The sequence below is a fragment of the Stegodyphus dumicola genome, chromosome 12, assembly GCF_044657685.1.
Source record: "Stegodyphus dumicola isolate Sdum_Otavi_A_Nest chromosome 12, ASM4465768v1".
NCBI classification, from domain to species: domain Eukaryota; kingdom Metazoa; phylum Arthropoda; class Arachnida; order Araneae; family Eresidae; genus Stegodyphus; species Stegodyphus dumicola.
In genome coordinates this window covers 22,567,084-22,589,929 of record NC_140779.1, presented here as the reverse complement: position 1 = coordinate 22,589,929, position 22,846 = coordinate 22,567,084, and the positions used below count along the sequence as shown (strand labels likewise).

Below are 22,846 nucleotides of genomic sequence, written 5' to 3'. Positions count from 1 at the left end.
ACTATTGTTTGTTCTGTGACGAAAGCAGCGCCAACATGATCCTGGGATTTTGATCCGTCTGTATATAGAGGGATATATTTCCTATATTTGTTTCTATGTTGAAAAAAAAATATCTGCTTGTAGATGATTTCATTAGTTTGTGATTTACTCCAGTGTCGAAAAGTATCCAGAGAATGGATTCTCCAATCCTCCTGAATCACTCTGAATTGTATTTTTTGGCATCGTTATTAGAGAAGGATTACAGCGATATCGTTCTCTCTGTTTCCAGGTACATTACTCTCAATCTAACTTAACTGGTAACTTAACGGGTACGTCCGCTAGCACAGTATGTAAAAATGTGTTTTCCTCTTAATCATCACTGTGGCAACAGCATTAACGTTCTTTTTTTAAAGGCGAAGTCATGCAACGATTACCAATCTTAAAACTCTTTTTTGATTCACAATTAAGCGTCAGAATGGAGCAACACATTATGAGTGGTTGGTGGAAAAGGTGAAATGTTACCTTTGCATGCTTTTAAAAGCACTTTCTCCGGCATTAACTAAATGTCCCTAGATTTCTAATTAATATGGAGCGCCTTTGTTATTAGTCGAAGCAGCGGATCGTGAAGAACCCCCGGGACACCTGCCCCCGTGGCGCCGTTCGAGAACGAACGACGCAAGCGTAAAAGCCCTGCAATTTCGAACGACGCCCTGGAGATCGAATAGTGCACGTTCTTTTGAGTCCCCCCTCCCCCCTTCTTTTTTTATTTATTTTTTTTTTCTCTATCAGTTTTATATCATCACTCAATGAAGTCTTTGCATAAGTTTTTAACAAAAAGGTATTTAAAGATCTTTCTTTTTTTTTTTCCCTCCTCCCCCAATCTTTTTTTTTTTTAATCCTTAAAAAATGTGGGGAGAACAAGTTATTTGCTTTGTAAAGTTTGCCAAACCTATTAAATATTCTAGTGACCCGATAATGAGGTTTATTTTGGAATATTTTCTGAGTAAATTTCGATTTTGAGTCCGCTGAGTAAATTTCGTAAAAGTACAGAAAACCGAAGAAATTTTTTTTTAAAACAATCAACAAAACCGAGGAATACTTAAATAACTATTCACAAATAGAAAAGAATATAGCGTCTCGTATTCTTTGCAAACATAAACTAACGAGAGCTAGCAGACTGTGAGAGGAATTATCCTCAAGTCGTAAATAAGACAAAGTTCAGAACTCAATATAAATTTCACAAATGGACACCAACTCGTGCTTGCAGAAGCCAACACTTTTGTCTTAACTCAAAAAGTAACAAGTAACGTAAAATAAAATACAATTAATAGTCTTTCGCAGGTTACTTAACGCGCAGGTAGGCTCTGACTCCTAAAAGTCGGCGTAAACAAGCTTCATGGGTAGAAGCGCTCAACGCCACAGAAATCTAATCGCTAGAAATCAAGGATAACAAACAACATGGCCTTCAGGCGGATATAACACGCTCTAAAATCACCTTCCAAAACCTTGCCTTAAATACTACTTCTTTCTACCTAATTTGAATACACGAGCACAAACTCACTAACATTCACCCATGAAAGCGGGAGTTGAAAACAAGAATTAAAGAAAAATGGATTTAAAATAAAATTAACTGTTAGTTAAATTCAATGAAGCTCTACAAGCTCCACTAATATGTTGCTTATACAACATCGTCCACTATAGCAATATACTTCATATTTAATACTAAGATTATCAAATAAACAAAACCTAAAAGCTAGTTTAAAAATGCATCTTAAAAGAACATTATCTTTCATCCTATTATACATATTAGCCGTTTTTTTTCTCCTGGAAACCTGCAGCAAGTTTTGATACTACTTAATTATTTACTTTCGCGTCGTATACAACGTTCTGACAAAGTCTTTTGCCTTGTAGCTTACCAAGGTTTCCATATGACTTTATGTATCAATTTCCGTGCACTTGTCTGTAATGTGCATCCACACCAGAAGTCTACAACTTAATCACCTTTTCACCAAAAATATTCTTAATGCGTAATGTTGGGATTTTCAGACTATTAACAGTTGCGAAGCATTTTTTTTTAGCCAAATGGTCGTTAACCCAAAGGGGTTATTAATCTCAAAAGGGCATTTTGCGTTGAATCACTTGTATCTGATATATCACATTTGAAATTGTTGCCACCAAATATTATCGCCCTATATTATATTTAAAGGAACTGAATAATCAAGAAATGTTAATTATTAAAGTTAGCTGTGTTATTAAAGTTAATTATTAAAGAAACTAATTAATGAAGAAATATACATGGACGTATGGATGTTTCTCACACTGTGAAAAACAACGGTACCTACAGTCATCAAATTTTGAATAACATAGTCCCTGTACCCGAACATGGGTATATGGAAGCCCGAATTTGAGAGTTATTATCTATTTTATATTTTGTAAACTTTAATTTCTGATTATCAAAATCAACAATTTCAAAGCCAGCAGTGGTAACACTGTAGGTGATAAAACATTTTTATCTCCAGCGCGCGAAACTGTCTATAGGAAATTCTAAAGCTATGCCGCTTTTAAATATTTTCAGCCCACAGTGGCGTTACCGTAAATGCTCTCGAAACGTGTATGTGTCTATAAATGGAAAAAAAAAAAAAAAAAAAGCCCGTTTCGACGTAATACAAAACCTGGAAGCTTCCAAATTTTACTTTTTTAAAAAATAGATACTTATGTATACTGTAGAGAGAATAGCTTTTTTTTTTTTTTTGGAAGCACGAAAGATTAAAAATGAGGAATGCATTCTCAATGAATCGAACCACGGACTTCGGAATACGCGCCTAGCGTGTAGGCCACCACACCACGAAGGCATGCTAACAAGGCAGGAGAAAAACCTTATATAATTACCCTTTTAAAGGGTGACTGGGGTTTTTAAAGGACCTAATCGCCAAATTCTGGGTGTGGAGAATCGTTATCCACCACCCTTTTAGTTCGGGCGCCACTGTAGAGACATTACATTTTTTTTGGAAGCGTGAAAGATGAAAAACGAGCAACACCTTCGCCGGGAATCGAACCACGGACCACTGGAATACTGTAGAGAGAATAGCTTTTTTTTTGGAAGCATGAAAGATTAAAAATGAGCAATGCATTCTCAATGATTCGAACCACGGACTTCGGAATACGCGCCCAGCGTGCAGACCACCACACCACGAAGGCATGCTAAGAAGGCTGGAGAAATACCTTATAATATTACCATGTGAAAACAACTTATTCCACTATTCTTTACCAAGCGGGCGCTCATTAATACGAACGCGATAAAGTTCCCGGAAGCTACTTTTCCTTAATAAAGGCACGAGGTTGGTATGACGCTCCTATTGGACAGGGCTATACTGCTTACGAAATGAACGATGCCCAACGCCTCCGTTCTGATTTTCATGCCCAATTTTAATTAAGTTTTATCCGGATCGGGTTCGGCAAAGCGAGTTTAATAGTAGTAATAATAATGGCATTACGTTCGAAATCAATCGCATAACTACAGCTTAGGCAGGGAATGGAGAGATCTCCTTCACCATAAGCAAGGTTTCGCCAGTTTTCCTTGGCATTTTGGAGTGGGAATTCAATTTCTCGGATAGGGAGCTCGTTCGCTTTAAGATATCCACCGATTAATGCATCAGATGCTTCATCTGTCTACCACACTGCTGGTTCGATTTATTTAGACTGTTTTAAGACCTCGAATGAATATTTATGCTTTTCGAATGCAATTACTTTACCTCCGCATAGTTAGATCTACTGAACCTATTTTTAAATACGGATTATAGTACTGTTATTCTAGTACCCTCCCCCAAAAAATACTCTGCATTTCAATTTGCTCAAGCGAAGCAACTTATTTCTCAGCTTAATAACCATCACGCATAACATCATTGGGCAGAATCACGCATAACATCATTGGGCAGAATCACGCATAACATCATTGGGCAGAATCACGCATAACATCATTGGGCAGAATCACGCATAACATCATTGGGCAGAATCACGCATAACATCATTGGGCAGAATCACGCATAACATCATTGGGCAGAATCACGCATAACATCATTGGGCAGAATTTCATACAGCTAGATCATTCTCGATGGTAGGAACCTTCTAAAGCAGGAGAAATAAATTATTACCCGGCGGAAAATACAATAAAAATAATAAATTCGTATTAATAAATTATTCTAGAAGCGTATTCCTTTTTGGAGTTCATAATCTGCAAACAATCAGTTTTTTTCCATGGCAGTTTGAAGATAAAGGGAATGTTTGGATGTCCATACTGACCATCAATGGAACAGAATCCACAATTAATACAACAAGACACACTATTCCCAAGGAATCCCAGTTCTGAGACGTTCATACTGACCACCAATGGAACAGAATTCAAAATCAACACTACAAGACACACTGTAGTATTTCCAAACAATTCAAGTTTCGGGATATCCATAATGACGATCAATGGAACAGAATCCACAATCAACACTACAAGACACACTATTCCCAAGGTATTCAAATTCTGAGATGTCCATACTGATCATCAATGAAACAGCATCCACAATCAACACTACAAGACACACTATTCCCAAGGTATTCAAATTCTGAGATGTCCATACTGACCATCAATGAAACAGCATCCACAATCAACACTATAAGGCACATTGTACTATTCCCAAACAATTTAGGTTCTCAAATGTATATAAGGACCATCAATGGAGCATCCACAATCAACACTACAAGACACACTATTCCCAAGGTATTCAAATTCTGAGATGTCCATACTGATCATCAATGAAACAGCATCCACAATCAACACTATAAGGCACATTGTACTATTCCCAAACAATTTAGGTTCTCAAATGTATATAAGGACCATCAATGGAGCATCCACAATCAACACTACAAGACACACTATTCCCAAGGTATTCAAATTCTGAGATGTCCATACTGACCATCAATGAAACAGCATCCACAATCAACACTACAAGACACACTATTCCCAAGGTATTCAAATTCTGAGATGTCCATACTGACCATCAATGAAACAGCATCCACAATCAACACTACAAGACACACTATTCCCAAGGTATTCAAATTCTGAGATGTCCATACTGACCATCAATGAAACAGCATCCACAATCAACACTATAAGGCACATTGTACTATTCCCAAACAATTTAGGTTCTGAAATGTACATAAGGACCATCAATGGAGCAGAATCCACAATCAACATTACAAGACACACTATTCCCAAGGTATTCAAATTCTGAAATATCCATACTGACGACTATGAATGAAACAGCATTCACAAACAACACTACAAGACACAATGTAGTATTCCCAAACAATTCAAGTTTGAGGATGTCCATACTGATACGCAGTCGCATGGACCTCCGACCTAAGGTTCTACACAGGATGTCCATACTGACCATCAATGGAACAGAATCTACAATCACCACTACGAGACACACTGTATTCCCAAGCAATTCAAATTTTGAAATGTCCATACCGGCCATCAATGGAACAGAATTCATAATCACCACTACGAGACACACTGTAGTATTCTCAAGCAATTCAAATTTTGAAATGGAAAATTTTAAAATTTCACTACAGATGTGATACAGAAAAGGCACACAGCAAAGTAAGGATTGTTTTTCTAAAGGCTTTCTATGGTTTTGGTGTGGTTTATGTGACTACGGCAAAGCCTCGAGGGCTATCTGCCTAAGGGGAGGGATATCTCCGTGGAGGATTTTCTAAGAGAAACTGACTCATATACAATATGAGGTATTTCTCCCACCTTCTTAGCATGCCTTCGTAGTGTAATAGTCAGTACGCTGGACGCGTATTCTAGAGGTCCGTGGTTCGATTCCCGAAAAGGCGTTGCTAATTTTTCGTCCCCTGCTTCCAAAAAAATACCTAATATCTCTACAACACGTTACATACGGAGAAAATTACGAGTGGACTCAGCCCATTCTCGGGATTCAAACCTTGGACCAAACTACCAGTGTTCAGCGACTTTACAACTCGACCGCTGATGGGCAGGCGTTCTATCGGAAACTGGATCGCAATTGTATGAGGAAAACATTACGCAAACATGCCGTTATGCCACAAGGAACCACATCCAGGACACATTACCTGGATTTCGTGGAGTTTCTCAGTGATGGGTGGATTCTGCTTCAAGTGAAAGGAAGATCTTTTGCTCTATTACTTGAATAATACGCAAGGTTGCAATAAAATTCATAAATATATAAAAGAGCTATCAAAAATAACTTGAAATACTTTGTTTAGAAAAGTTAATTTTGTTCCCATAGCTTATACAGTGAACCCCAAAAGCAGCCACCACGTTTTTTTTTGTTATTATTTCATATATATTCTCAAGGTTGCGTGAAACTGCAAAGCTCTGTTGAAATTTCTAAAACTTCGTTGGTAATGAAGGAAAACGAGTGATCTGACTGAGCTTCAAAGAGGTCAAATCATTGGTGCATCTGGTAACCATAGCTGGATAACCATTTTAGAAATAAGGAGAGGTAATAATGTCTAAAGTCATAACAGAATACAATATTCACGGGAAATCATCATGTGCCAGACAAAATTCGAAGAAGAAAACGAAATTTACTGAAATTTCTGACAGGGCCGGAAAACAAAAACAAAACTAAAAATTGCGGCGACAAAACTTATTGTTGAATTTAACATAAATCTACGGCACCTAGCTCCGACATGTCCAGTACAAATGGAATTACATGAACCAAAAATTTACAGTAGATCTGTTATCTCAAAAACCTCTTGTTTCACAAACAGATGCAAAACAAAAACTACAGTAATGTCAAGAACATCCAACATAGAATACCGATCAAAGGAAGCGTGTACAACGTTTTGATGAACCAAGAAACCAGGACAACGCAAAAGCGTGTCTGGTTTCTTGGTTCAACTAGGACACGCTTTTGCGTAGTGAACACCAGAAGCTTACCAGTCAGACTGTCTACTTCCTACAGTAAAACATCGCAGTGGTTTAGTTATACTTTGGGCAGTCATACTGTAATTTCCAGGATGTCCAATTGTCATCTTACAAGAAATAAAAAATAACGATGATTATATACTGATTTTAAGCAACTATTTTAAGTATGCAATGGCACTAACATTCTGTCCTATGGGTAACTGATTCTTTCAAGATGATAACGTCCCTAGTCATTGAAATCAAATTGTTCATTCGAGGTCTGAAGGTATGACGATATAATTACACATCTTCAATGACCTGTATAATTACCAGACTATCATTCAGCTATTGTCGTCTGTTTTGGCAAACTCGTTTTCCTACTTCAACGTCTCTTAAGGAATTAAAGTAATTCTGAAAGAACAGTTTTTGTTAGAAGAGTGGTATTATAAAACACCCATTACCCCAATTTAGAATTTGTAGACTTCAATTCAAAGAAGAATTTAGCAGTTTTGGATGCCAAAGGTATTCGCTACACAATTCTTCACTTTTTAAGGTTGTAGAGACATTAGGATTATGCTGAGAGACGTTAAAAATGAGCAATGTCCTCGCCGCGACTCGAACCTCGGACCTCTCGAATACACGCCGAGTGTGCTAACGATTACACCAAAAAGGCATGTCGAACGGGGAGAGAAAATACCTTATATGCTCTCCCTTTTAAAGGGGGACTGGTGATTAGGGAACCTTTTTTAGTTTGGGCGTCACTGTAGAGATATTAGGTTATTTCGAAGCAGGAGACATGAACAATGTGCAACGCCCATTAAATTTTAAGCTACATTTTCTATAGGTAAAACTCACTGGGGCACACATCTTTCTCTATTTTATCAAGAAATATTATATACGAAAACTTAACATTCAATATACCGACAACGTTAATGTTTATGTGCCTGTCTCTGTGAAAATGAAATTAAAAAATAAAGGTACATTTTCCACTTTTAAACCAACTTAAGTACAATGAAACCGATGAATTTCAAGGTTAAGATTTCAATTTGCAACCGTAATTGGCCTTTTCATTACAACCTACAAAACAATTAGCAAGGTTTCACAAGAATAGGTTCCTCTTTCCGAGTGATTCTAGGGATCACGTGATGCAACCCATTATACGAGCTCCGAAAATTCTGCGGTGCATGCTTTCGATAAATGTGCAAAAGGAAGCATTAAAATCTTCCTTAATTACATTTCAAAACCTTCAAATTCTGCCACGTTTTCGCCCGAATATTAACGAAGTCGTCAGAAAAAGGCCCATTTCTCCAAACCACTCAGATTCCCCCAACTCGAGTTTTAATGGCGAGCTTTTAACTCTTTAATTAAGCACTCAGGAGGTGACATTTAAAAGAATGGAATATTCCAAAATCGGCGCTATACTTGAAATGACAGGGAAAACAGTCTTGAGTGCCAATCACGTTTTTTTCTTTTTTCGCTCTCTTTTCTCCCGAACAATATTTAATAAAGAAATGCATTTTTGGTTGATTAATTTGAAAGATCTGCATTTTAAAATGAAAAGTTTCGATTAAATTTTCCACTTAAAGAGTTGTTAGTTAAGAATTTTTGAAAAAGAGGCTTTAGAAACGGACAGGAAAAAATGGCAGACGAATGTAGTAGTTCTGCAAATTTATTAAAGATGAAATATTTATCTAAATTTTAAATGAAGAAAGAGAAAATGTAATTAAAAAGGAGATTGAATAAAAAATTTAAAACAAAATATATAAACAAATGTGTAATATAAACAAATGTGTAAAGCTAAAAAGAGCAACCACCCCTCGGGAAAAAAGGAAAGTTTAGCAGAAGGGAGTGCAATAGCAGACTGGTAAACTACGAACTCAGCTAGAGCGTAAAAAACCTTAAGAAACCCTTTTGGGGCCAGTTAAAATCCGAAATCTTTCCAGATCCTTCCCCTTCCAAAATTCGGATTATGAAACTCAGCTACCATTAAAAATCTATAAAATTTTTTATTAAATTCCTAATATTAGCTCAAATTCTCCATGTATTTTGTTCAAATTTTTTATCGTTAATAAAATACTTTTCATTCCTCCACTCACGTTCAAATACATATTTTTAAACTTGTAGTGGATGACACTTGACGTTAATACAGTTTTGCCACATATTAAAGTCAATTGCTACTTATTTATTCCCGTTTATCGAAGTAAATATATGCTGTTTTTATTAAATATATGCACTGCAAATGGGGGAAAATTACTAAAAAGTAAACAAATAAAAATAAAAGTAATAAAAACTAGCTTTTTTAAAAAATCTGAGAGATTTCAAATTTTACCGGCCGAAGGTTTTTTACGCTCTCGCTGAGTTTTACGCTCTCGCTGAGTCGCTGAGTTTGCAGTTTACTTACTCTACTATTATTACACTCACTCCTACTTAAACCCCCCCTTTTTTTTTGTCTTTTCAGCTTTTTTAAGCATAATTTGTTTCGCACTTATTGCATTACAATTCAACAGCAATATTACAAACATTTTAAAAGCAGCATGGCAGTATACGCTTAGAATTCCCGGAGCAGCCTTAGGTGTTGGCGTTTTCTTCCCTTCTGCCCCCCCCCAAGTCTTTTCTCAGTTCATCAGATCAATGTTCAGTTTCCTTCCTAAGATGGCTTTACATTTTTTTTTCTATCATTGTGTGTTTACTTTATTTATTAAATATCAGGCTCTTGTGAGTTATGCCCCGATTTAAAAACATTATTATGATTCAACAACAAAAATTTACCTTGGTGCACTTTTCAGTTTGCGCCAAGAATAATTCACTTGGCGAAATTCTTAGTTTACAGTAACATATTTTCCTTTCCCTTTCATTGTGCACGAGCGGAAGAAAAGGTGCGTACTTTATTCTTTCAAATAATTTTCATACAGTGCGTACACCACGTTCAGCGTTATTATCGCTTATAACAAATACGCTAAATTTCAAAAGGCGCCAATTTATAAATTCGCATCTAGTTTGAGAAACTTTCAGTTCGTGTTCTTTTGTTTCGAATAACTGTTGCAGAAATAAAAACAGCATAAGAGGACTTGCTTTTCTATCGAAACACATCTAAGCGCTTGATTTTAAAACAAAACATAAGTAAAATAAAGATCAACTTTTGCCAGCTGTTGATATTCAAAGTCAGAAATGGAAACTTGCATATATTGCGCTAATACGAAAATAATACGTATAGTTCTACCTATTACAATTTAGTTAAATTTATCAACCAAATGACATAAATGATCGTAAATATTTAATTTATCTTCACTTTTTCGCAATAAATGTTAATTTTACAGAGAATATTTATATATTTAATAGTAACTAAAACAAAATCCAATTTTATTCAAAAATTATGTGAGAAAGCTAAGGAAAAACTTTGTGCTATACACAGAAATCATCATTTCACATTTGCATATGCCTAATTCTGACCTCTGAATTCTACTTTAGACATGACGGTTTTATGCATTTTCTGGGTAAATTAACGTGATAAATTTACATAATGTTGTTAGGGACTATTATGCTTTTCGGAGAGGAAAATGCGAAAAGTCAGCTGCGCCGTGCCTGGGGAACAAATCGTGAATTTTCTAGTTGCTTTCCAGACACTTTAAACCGACACCATAAAGTCACACACGGTAGGAATGCTATATAATTCTCTAAAATGTCTGCAAATTACTTTAGCAAAATTTAGAAAATTTTGACTAATCGTTCAAATTTGCATAGAATTGCTATTGGCCTGTATATGGTGTTAGTATGAAGAAAACGATGCTTAATACAGCTAAAAAGAGCAACCACCCCTCGGGAAAAAAGGAAAGTTTAGCAGAAGGGAGTGCAATAGCAGACTGGTAAACTACGAACTCAGCTAGAGCGTAAAAAACCTTAAGAAACCCTTTTGGGGCCAGTTAAAATCCGAAATCTTTCCAGATCCTTCCCCTTCCAAAATTCGGATTATGAAACTCAGCTACCATTAAAAATCTATAAAATTTTTTATTAAATTCCTAATATTAGCTCAAATTCTCCATGTATTTTGTTCAAATTTTTTATCGTTAATAAAATACTTTTCATTCCTCCACTCACGTTCAAATACATATTTTTAAACTTGTAGTGGATGACACTTGACGTTAATACAGTTTTGCCACATATTAAAGTCAATTGCTACTTATTTATTCCCGTTTATCGAAGTAAATATATGCTGTTTTTATTAAATATATCATAAGAGTTACAAATAATGACCGTTTATTAGGAATTCTCAAGTGCGGTAAAAATTAATTTTATAACAACTTATAAATAACAGTACATCACTGTGATAAATGGGATTGTAATATTTAACAAAAATAAATGGCAACAGTAAGACAAAGTTCTAAAGATTTTTAAAAGCATATGGAATTAAAGAATTGTAGTTTTATAAATAACAGTACATGACTGTGATAAATGGGATTGTAATATTTAACAAAAAAAAAGTGGCAACAGTAAGATAAAATTCTAAAGATTTTTAAAAGCGTATGGAATTAAAGAATTGTAGTTTTATAAGTAACAGTACATGACTGTGATAAATAGGATTGTAATATTTAACAAAAATAAGTGGCAACAGTAGGACAAAGCTCTAAAGATTTTTAAAAGCGTATGGAATTAAAGAATTGTAGTTTTATAAATAACAGTACATGACTGTGATAAATGGGATTGTAATATTTAACACAAATAAGTGGCAACAGTAAGACAAAGTTCTAAAGATTTTTAAAAGCACATGGAATTAAAGAATTGTAGTTTTATAAATAACAGTACATGACCGTGATAAATGGGATTGTAATATTTAACAAAAATAAGTGGCAACAGTAACACAAATTTCTAAAGATTTTTAAAAGCGTATGGAATTAAAGAATTGTAGTTTTATAAATAACAGTACATGACTGTGATAAATGGGATTGTAATATTTCACAAAAGTAAGTGCAAACAGTATAACAAAGTTCTAAAGATTTTTAAAAGCGTATGGAATTAAAGAAGTGTAGTTTTACAGAGTTGGAAGAAGCGGATGTAATGTCTCATTACTTCGCAAAGTAAGTTGCAAAGATTAAGTAAGAAGTAAGATTAGACAGTAACATATCTAGGACGAAAACTCTTCACAGCAGATCAAGCATATGTCGTCCCAAGTCGTGTGAAATTATTAGATAGAATATTAATTGAAGAACAGCACTGCTCAAAAAACCTCACTGGAAAGATTCCTTGCAATAATGAAGCATTACAAGAGATGGATAGAATGAAAAATCTGCATAAATGTATGTATATTTCTCGTATTGTGATAAAACAACGGTACATAGAGTCATCGAATTTTGAATAACGTAATCCTCCAACGAATATGAGCATGTGGAAGACCAAATTTGAAATTTGAAATTTGTTTTATGATCGATTTCCTATTTTTTAAAACTTTGACGAATTTTTGATTAACAAACTCAAGGATTTCAAAGCGAGCAATGGCAACGTTGTGCAGAAAAAACATTTTTATCTCCAGCGCGTGAGTCTCTGTATCGGAAATTCTAAAGATATATGCTCGTTTTAAAACTATTTTGCGATATTGCTTTTGCACTGGATCTTATGGTTTAAGTGCGAGGAACATGTTATTTAATAAAGAAAGGTAACACACAAAATGTTAAAAAACGCCCCTTTGGACGGAATTTAAAATCTGAAACATTTCAGATTTTTTTTTTTTTTTAAATTTTATACAATTTTTTTTATATTACTTGTTGAGTATATATATTTATAGGCGACCATTTGGGGATTATAGTTGGGAAAACAACAAATTATAGCATTTGTTGATGAACAAGACAGGCAAGCATGCTATGATGAATAGAAAAATCAAAATGTAAACAAATACAGAAAAATAATCAACAACGCAAAAAACTAATAAAGCATCAAACGACGGAATTTGTATCCCACATATCGGTTATACAGTCTATAATATACTACAACCACCAGCATAGACGAGAGCCAATACACTGCGCCATATGGACAACCATAAACACACCAAAGGGAGCTTTCACTCTCGATATAAAGTACCCACCTGAGGGGTTGGGGTGGTCGCCCCATCTATCTGTTAACCTTGAGCCCCCTCATTGGCTACCCCCCTCACTCCTCAGCCATCAAAGGCCGGAATCAACCGGTGATCAGAAACTCATAAGCGCCTGTAATGCCAGCTCCAGGGCAACTGCGCGTCGCCACCCTTCTAACACATTCACTTCAGCAGAAGGGAGAAGGGCGGAAGGGGCAGCATACTTTAAAAAAAATATATTAATAATAAATAAAAAAAGTCTGCCAAATAACACACTATCAGCAGCACAGAGGCTCGATTTGACGCAACTGGGGGGGGGGGACGGTTTAGAAAAAGGAAAGGAACGAGCAGTAGCGACGAGGTTCAGGTGGAATAGAAGGCGGAGGGGCCCAGAAAAAAAGTAATATATAAGATTAAGATGAAAAGATGGTTTGAGGTGATGCAATTATGGTTTGAATCGCTTCCTTATGATTCTCGGGTTCTTGTTAGATTAAAGAACAACAGATAAGGATGAAAATGTGTAGTTTACCGTCACAGGAACGTTAATAGCGCGCTTTTTATAAGGAGATTGAAGAGTTTTCTTTTACCGTAAGGTGAGACCTTTTTTCGATCCCGCTAAAAGCTCTACAGACAAACAGATAATAAATACTTCGAAAACTGATTTTTATTCCTGATAAGGATTTTGTGACATAAGTATGACAAAAGAAGAGAAAAAAAGTTTTATTTTCCCTACATAATTACTAGTGAAAAAATACAGGGTGGTTATAATTAAAGTTCCACTTTGAAATGGTCATAAAAGGAAAACTATTGTACCAAATGTTATCTCATTTTGTAAACTTGCAAAGGAGGTCATGGGAATTTATTTTCCGCGAAAAAAAAAAAAAAAAAAAAAAAAAAAATTAAAAAACTCAACAACATTAGGGAAATGGCGCTGTATGCAATATTCTTAAATGAAATAAGACAGGAAGACATCAGTTTAAAATGTGTTTAATCGTTTCTGAAACGTGTTACAAAGCATGCTCAATGTGGCGTCCACCATTTTCCCAAAGCAAGTTAAATCATATTACTGCATTCTCAACAGCAGCTCTTAACATATCAATAGGAATGTTACGGACAGGTTGGTGTATCGCAACTTCCAATTCCGCGAAATGGTTCCGATTAATCACCATAAACACTGCTATTGAAATAACCCCATAACCAAAAGTCACAGCGGTTGAGGTCTGGTGACCAGGGTGACAAAGAAGTGGGGAGGTGTCGGCCTACAATCCGTTCATTCGTGAAATGTTACCTAAGTAACTGTGTGACACGTGTACCAATGTGCTGTGGAGCCCCGTCCTGCATTAAAATCGTGGTGTCTAAAATGCCACTTTGCGGCAGTTTCTGTATCACGAAACATCATAACACTGACTAAAGCGAGCTGTCGTAACAGTGCATGTACAGGTCCAGTTGTCGACTGCTCTTCAAAGAAGAATGGTCCAATTATGAAACTAGCTGTCATGTCACATCAAGCTGTGATTTAGGAGAATGCAATGGAACTCGTTAGATAACAAGAGCGATTTGTAAGAAAACGATTTCCGAAATGCGGATACATTTGCGAGTGATCTGCGATCTCACATTTTCTAATTTCTAATCTGTCACGGACGGATTTCTCCGTTACTCTGCACTTGACTTTTATCGCCTTTAAATGATAGTTTTGTTTAGGTCAGGGTTTCTTAAACCTTTTTCATTCTCGACCCCCCGGACCCCATAATATTTACAAAAATGTTGTGGGACCCCATAACTATTGCGCAAATCCGGCACACTCGTGAGTGAAACTGTCAATTTTTTTCCTTGATCATTAACTTTAATTTCTAATTTTCAGACATACATAAATGTGAAAATTTTAAATAAGTAGCACACAAAATGGCAGCGTCACGTGCAAAGGGAGGAAAATGAAACGTTTATATTATACGAGCAAAAGCAAATAAAAGCAAATATTCACTTACCATGATTTTCAAGTTCGCTTCGTATACCCAGAGCCAAGTAAAAATCAAAATATCAATCATACTCAAATGACTTTTTTTAAAACCAGGTACTCTTTCTGATCGAACGCTTCACATAGTGACCATCTGAACCTTTCTTCCTAATCCATCTAAACGGTTTTAACACACACCACAAAAACGCTTACAAAACATCCCATGATTCAAAATTTCCCAGAATCATGCACCCATAACATTCAACTACTCAGGTTACCATAAATGAAACAACAACTTGGCGATAAATCAAACAACTTCGCCATAATACAAGGGGTACCTTAAAGTCTACTCTACCCGAAATGAAGTAGTCATTGTACAGTTATCTCATCATTGTAGAAGATCTTGAATAGCTTGTTTTGTTCACGAGTGTTGATCTTTAATTGTTAGCAATTTCGTTGACAATATCCAGGAGAGTCTATCAATGTCCAAGAGAAGTCGCTTGCTCGATTCGTTGACGTGGCAGACGATTGGTTGGATGGAAAATAGGGATGTCACAACCTGATGCTGCTAGATGTCTCAATGTCTCTCGCAGCATAGTCCAGTGACTATGGAATCGGTTTGAATCTGAGGATTCTGTGTCTAGAAGACATGTTCCAGGCAGACGAAGAGTTACGACACCTGCGTGAGATCGTTATTTAGCTCTTTCGGCCTGAAGGAGGACTGACATTACTGTGCCTGAGCTCGTGGCACAGCATTTAGTGGTCACAGGAACAAGAATGCAGCTGCAGCTACTACAGTGCGAAGACGCCTGCACAATACAGGCCTGTATGTTAGACGACCAGTTGTTTGTGCCCCTTTCCCCCGAGGACACAGGAAACGTAAAAAGAATGCGTTGAAATGTTTTCGTTTTTTTTCCCCTTTGTCTGTATTGTCTTATCTTTATCTATTTTCAGATACATTGTGTAAAAATATTTGATAATTGTAAAATTATTATAATAAGTTAAAGAAATATCAAAACTGCTAAAATTTTTGGCGACTTACAGTTTAAGAAACCCTGGTTTACGTCAATGTTTCTTAAGGGCATACAACATGTTAAACCAGTGTAACGAAAGTAAACACATATAAGGTTAAGTTAGATTCCGACCCTTATTTCGTTTAATAATATTGCATACTGCGCCATACTGCAGTGGTGGCGAGTTTTTGATTTTTTTTCCACCCTCGGCAAATAAATTCCCATGACCTCTTTTAGACGACTACCAAGTTTCATAACATTTTCTCCAGTATTTTTCCTTTATGGCCATTTCAAAGTGGAACTTTAACTATAACCACCCTGTATACTTAGTCTGAATATAAATAACTAGGACACAGATATATAAGTTAATTATTTCGCGTATAGTAAATAATAAATTTAACGTGATTTGACTTAATACAACATTGCAAATGTACAACTCACATGTTCTTCGAAAAATATTATATTTCAAATAAAACACAATACCTGTTATATTCCCACCACAGACGTGAAGAACTGCTCCGCAGACAGATCACGTGACGCAACCTATTTTTAAAAAAAATCATTTTTAGATTGTATACAATATGATCACAAATTAATTGATTTTACAATATTTACAATTTACATTTATCTTAAAAATTAATTGTTTTTACATTATTTATTAGAATACTTTATAAGGTATTTATTTCTCACGCCATCTTAGCGTGCCTTCGTGGTGTAGTGGTCTGGGCGCGTATTCCAGAGGTCCGTGGTTCGATTTCCGGCGAAGGCTCATTTTTCATCTCTCCGGCTCGAAATAAACCAATATCTCTACAACTTTAGCATGCAGAATTTATAAACATAAAAGTAATACACGTTTAAAGATAGAAACAATACGAATAACCCCATTCCAATATTTTCTTTCCAAATTTAAAGCTTTTATTAAGCACATCGGAAATCATCTGTAAAACTTATAATACTCTTGCGTGAAGACAGACTGATAAAATTTATTTTTACCAAAAGAAACATAATCCGAATGGGTTCCGGTTTCAAATGATTCGGATAATTTGATTCTACTGTACCTTCCATTTCTCGAAATTACTGGAAGGCAATATACGGTTAATGTTATATATAAGAACCGGATACGGTTACAGTTACATACAGGGGTCAATTACAGTGATTCAGTTACAGTTATACAGGGACAGGACAAAAATGTCGCCAAATGATCGTCAAATTTGGCGATAAAAATTAGTCGCTAAAATTGTCGCCAGCTTGCCTGTATCTGGCCAATTTAGCGAGATAGTTATCTGCCTCAATGTTAAATAGACTTGCCTCTGCAATACATTTTTCTGGCAAAATTTGTTTTCTTAAGGCATTTTATATTCTTAAGGCATTTAATTCATTATCCCTATTAAGGCATTTTATATACACTGAAGTGACAAAAGTCATGGGACACCTCCTAATATTTTGTCGGTCCTCCTTTTGCCCGGCGAAGTGCAGCAACTCGACGTGGCATGGACTCAACAAGTCGTTGGAAGTCCCCTGCAGGAATATTGAGCCATGCTGCCTCTATAGACGTCCATAATTGTGAAAGTGTTGACGGTGCAGGGTTTTGGGCACGAACTGACCTCTCGATGATGTCCCATAAATGTTCGATGGGATTCATATCGGGCGAACTAGGTGGCCAGATCATTCGCTGGAATTGTCCAGAATGCTCTTCTAACTGATCGCGAACAACTGTGGCCCGGTGACATGGCGCATTGTCATCCATAAAAATCCCATCGTTGTTTGAGTACGTGAAGTCCATGAATGGCTGTAAGTGATCTCCAAGTAGCTGAAGATATCCATTTCCAGTCAATGATCGGTTCAGTTGCACCAGAGGACCGAGTCCATGCCACGTAAAAACAGCCCAGACCATTATGGAACCACCACCAGCTTGAACAGTGCCTTGTTGACAAGTTGGATCCATGGCTTCGTAGGGTCTGCGCCACACTCGAACCCTACCATCAGCTCTTACCAACTGAAATCGTGACTCATCTGACCAAACCACGGTTTTACATTCGTTTAGCCCACGAGAGTCGCTGCAGTCGATGTCGTGATTAACTCGAGGCACTCGAGTCGGTCTTCTGCTGGCATAGCCCAAGGAAGACAAATTTCGCCGCACTGTCCTATCCATGGAGGTAGGAAGTAAGACCTCCATGGTCCTATCGGACACGTCCCTCGTACGTCCCACATTGATTTCTGCGGTTATTTGACGCAGTGTTGCTTGTCTGCGAACATTGACAACTCTACGCAGACGTCGCTGGTCTCGGTAGTTAAGTGCAGGTGGTAGGCCACTGCGCTGTCCATGGTGGGATGTTATGCCTGAAATTAGATACTCTCGGCACACTCTTGACACTGTGGATCTCGGAATGTGGAATTCCCTAACGATATCCGAAATGGAATGACCCATGCGTCTAGCTCCAACTACCATTCCGCGTTCAAAGTCTGTTAATTCTCCTCGTGCGGCCATAATCACGTCAAAGCCTCTTCACATGAATAACTTGAATACAAATGAAAGCCCTGACAAAGCACTTCGCACTTATACATTTTCTACGCGATACGACTGCCATCTGTAGATTTGCATATTGCTATCCCATGACTTTTGTCACTTCAGTGTATATTTCTTAAGGCACATTATATAAGAGATAACAAAATTTCACGTAAAATCTCACTAAAATTATTAAACAATATTAAGCTATACTCATTTAAAAAAAGATAAAATCTGAGTTAGACATGGCACATAATTTAAAATTAAATAATTGCCTTTAAAAGGGGTTACTCACTGAATAATACATTTCACTTTCTCTTCTTCGTAAACACGTTTTATTTAATGAAAAACCTGTTATTAATTTTACGAAAATATTTAAAATGATGACTTTAAAAAGGAATAAAAAGTCACCTATAAATTTTATGTTCATTATTCACACCAAAATTATTCCTTATAATTCATTCCATCGTTTGGTATATTTAACTATGAGAAAGCACTTGAGGGCTATCTGCCTAAGGGATAGAATGCTTTCGCAGAAGACTTTCAAAGGCAAATTGGCTCATATACACGTTACAGATGGGGAAAACTGCGAAAACACCCATGGAGCCAGCCAGTTCTCCGAGATTCGAACCCTGGACGAACTACAACGTTCAAGGATTGTTACCGCACAGCCGCTGGTATTCGTCACTAGTAACTTAATAATCATTTCCTACGTTAGCTGAAACACAGCTAGCAGTTGCACTGCATTTTATTATTTTACATATATGTTGCCAAGATTGGTAATTGTATACTTAAATGGTATTTACTTTAAATGTACTTTTTTTATAACCTAAATGGCAAAAACACATTAAGAAAAGATAAATAACAGGTTTTCCTGCTATTTATTCGAATGCCATTGTGAATGAACATAAAATATTTAATAGTAAAATCAACATTCGTACACACAATAGGTACTACACCTATTATTATAGTATCAGATACACACAAATAAGCAAAGACAGGTAAAAACAGGAATTGCTTGGCCATCACACGCACCGATGGCGCCGACATAAGGATTATTTACGAAACCACTGTCCTTGACATACCTGCATAGGCAGGTACATGGAAGCGATTTTAGCGAACGGGAAGCCAAGGACACCTGAAGACATTTTATTCGACCACAAATCTCTTTCGGCATTTTTTTCTGTTTTCTACCGCTGCAGTTACCCGATGAACAAAGCAAGAATCTAAGTAAATACTAGAATAAAATTTGTGAATTCTCTATAAATTTGAAAATTACAGAAATACCGGGGGTTTTATAATGACCAAAGGATAATTTGGTTATACTAATCAATGTTTTTGCTTCCTTGTACGAAGTAAAAAGGAAGTATTGCAATCCCGAAAAGTTTCAGGCAGCATATTTCAACGAAAATATCCATTTTGACCGTTTTCGAATGCAATTTAACGATGTTTTTGCGTGATATCTGTACGTAAGAACAGAATAAAAGACTCGCTTCCTCCAAAAAAATTGTAAAACTGCTTTAAAATGAATTCTGAAGAGAATTTTTCGTGGCGTCTGTACGAACGTATGTGCGTACGTACGTATTTCGCATAACTCAAAAATGAGTAGCCTCAGAATGTTGAAATTTTGTATATAAGACTGCTATAACATGTAGATGTGCACCTCGTATTTTGGTTGCAATCGGCTGCACCAAACGTATATAAATATATTTATATATATATCCACTCTGTTACCCGGCTCAGTGATCTCAGTTTCTTTACTCTTATATGTTTGTAAATTGGGAAATAAGTGTTTAAGATTTACTTCGTAATTTTTAATATAGCAGATATTTTGAATTTTTATGTATTTTTGCCTTCTCGCGAAGTGAGAGCTGAATTAATTGAATGAGAAATACTCAATTGTCCGTGAAAAACTGTTTCTTTTCTGTTTTCTTTGCTTAATTTCTGTTATACATCGTTCTAGCTTTATTATAGTATTTGAATAGAACATGTGGCAACGATTAGATAATTCTATTCTTTAAATGATATAAATTTTGTGCATTATGAGTTATAATATGAACGAAATATTATACTGTTAAGTGAATCTAGCGCCAGAGTGTCGCTATGGTAAAAAAATACTAGAGTGAATTTTAAAGAACGCATTTATTCTATTGTGGTTTATGCGCTGTCAGCGAAGTAGATTTAATTCAATCCAATAAGTTTAAATGAAATGCAAGAAAAAATGCGTATAATTTAATATTCCAAGTCATGTGGTGTCCAGGTCATGTTCCACAAGGAAGTCATGTGGTGTAAACATCAGATTTTTTTAATAAGTCTAAAGAGGCAATTTGCAAAGAAGAACTATTAATTTCGTTTTGGCATTTTGCGTTGGTTCACTATAAATGTCGGTTCACTTTTCAAATTGTTACCACCCAATATTAGAGCCATGTATTATATTTAAAGAAATTAAATAATGAAGAATTTGCATAATATTTCTCGCATTGTGATAAAACAATGGTACCTAGAGCTATCCAATTTTGAATGACGTAATCCTCCTGCGAATATGGGCATCTGGAAGCCAAAATTTGGAATTTGTTTTATGATCGATTTCATATTTTGTAAAACTTTAACGAGATTTCAAAGCGAGCAATGGCAACGTTGTACAGAAAAAAACATTTTTATCTCCGGCGCATGAGACTGTGTTTTGTTTTGTTAGGGCGCAGCCCTGTTCACCTTGCAAAACAAAGTTTGCCCTATGACCATATGCGGGCTACGCCAGTACAAAAATTACTACACAACTATACAAATACACGAATCACACAATGCTAATGGCTTCTTTATTGTTGTTAATAATCTTCATAATCTTATGCGCTATTCCTCTTGTCCTACGTAAACCATTTTTCATAAAATGTATGTTCAAGATAATGATTTAAGTAAAGTATGTACAAAAGCAGGAGACTATGTCCACTTTATTACAGAATGTAAGTTAACCAGATGCATTGATGGAGCGTTAGACTGTGTATAGGAAATTCTAAAGATAAGCTCGATTTAAAATTATTTCCCGATATTCCTTTTGAACTGAATTTTATGGATTAAGTGCGAAGAACGTGGTTTTTAATAAATAAAGGCAACACACAAAATGCTAAAAAAAAAAAAAAACGCCTCTTTGGACGTAATTTAAAATCTGAAACCTTTCAGATTTTTTTTACCTCTTTAACAGCATGAAAATATGTAATGAAAAAGCATTCTGGGTACAAAAAAGTACGTGAACTTTTTTTTGTTCTAAGAATTCCACTAAAAAGGCACTGAACCCACGCCTTTGTAATAAGCTTTAAGCAAGCCGAACACTTGCAGTATCCGTCGAAATATTTTAAGAACGCTCTCATCTGCGACAACACTTAACAACCCAACGCACAAAAATATATCCCTTCAATCTATGAAGAGCCTTTAACAGAAAACCGTGAGCAGCAAGCAAAAATAAGAACCACTTAACACCCGTGCCATATTTCTGAAGATCGCCCGAATACCTTGGCGGCTAATGGCAGAGATAACTCCCAACAAGTCCTGAGGAGATCTGCGTCGTTAGCGGACGATCAGCCTTAGAAGCTGAAACTACATTAGTAGATGGCTTTCTCTCTCTCTCTCAAGCTTTATATATATGTATGTGTCCGAGGAGTGACATTTGCTTCTTGTTCGCAGCCAGTTTCCCTAAGCAAAATGATAATCGATGTTTCTGGACTTAGGTTTTGAGAGATATTTCTAAATTTATGTCAGTTACGTACAACTAGATTTAGGGACAGCGAATGGGAGCTGAGGTAAAAGGCAATGAAAGAACAGAAGGGAACTTTCTTTTTCCTCCCAAGCTAAGAAATAATTTTGAAGTACTCTAAAAATGGAGAGCGGTTTTAAAACCAAATAACAGGTAAATAATTGCACGGCCAAAATGAGGTATAGATATGTGGTAAGCATTAACCTACGTTCATCAGCCTTTGCTTTGGCAAAATGCCTTAAAAGCAACTTCCCGTCTAGCCTTTAACTAGCAAGCAACACACTCAGTGGCGAATAACCAAAATTTTAATAAACAGCTTGCTTGCATTTTATTTCATAAACACAAAATATACGGAACATATAAGTAATTGTGCATGAACAAGAACGCATTTCAAAATTTTATTTAAAGAAAAAAAATCTGATTTTTTTCACATGATCACATGAGTTCCTTGCACGGAATATTAAATTATACGTACTTTTCCCGGCATTTCATTTAAACTTATTTTCTCGAATTTCATTAGAGATATATTTCTCATTCAATTAATTCAGTTCGCGGCAAGGCAAAAATACATAAAAACTTAAATTATTTTCATTAAAAATTGAAAGATATAGAAAAAAACCAGATACAGTTAAAACAATT

At 35.9% G+C, this 22,846-nt stretch overlaps 1 protein-coding gene across 8 annotated transcripts in view; it reads right to left on the bottom strand.

The window, feature by feature from the left end:
- Positions 1-22,846, bottom strand: part of LOC118198476 (plexin-A2-like) — a 1,098,378-nt gene that overhangs the window by 708,290 nt on the left and 367,242 nt on the right. For all 8 annotated transcript variants that reach the window (XM_085827537.1, XM_085827540.1, XM_085827535.1 and 5 more), the window contains exon 3: positions 16,437-16,496. The gene's annotated coding sequence lies outside the window, so the exon portion shown is untranslated. The remainder of the gene's footprint in view (positions 1-16,436; positions 16,497-22,846) is intronic.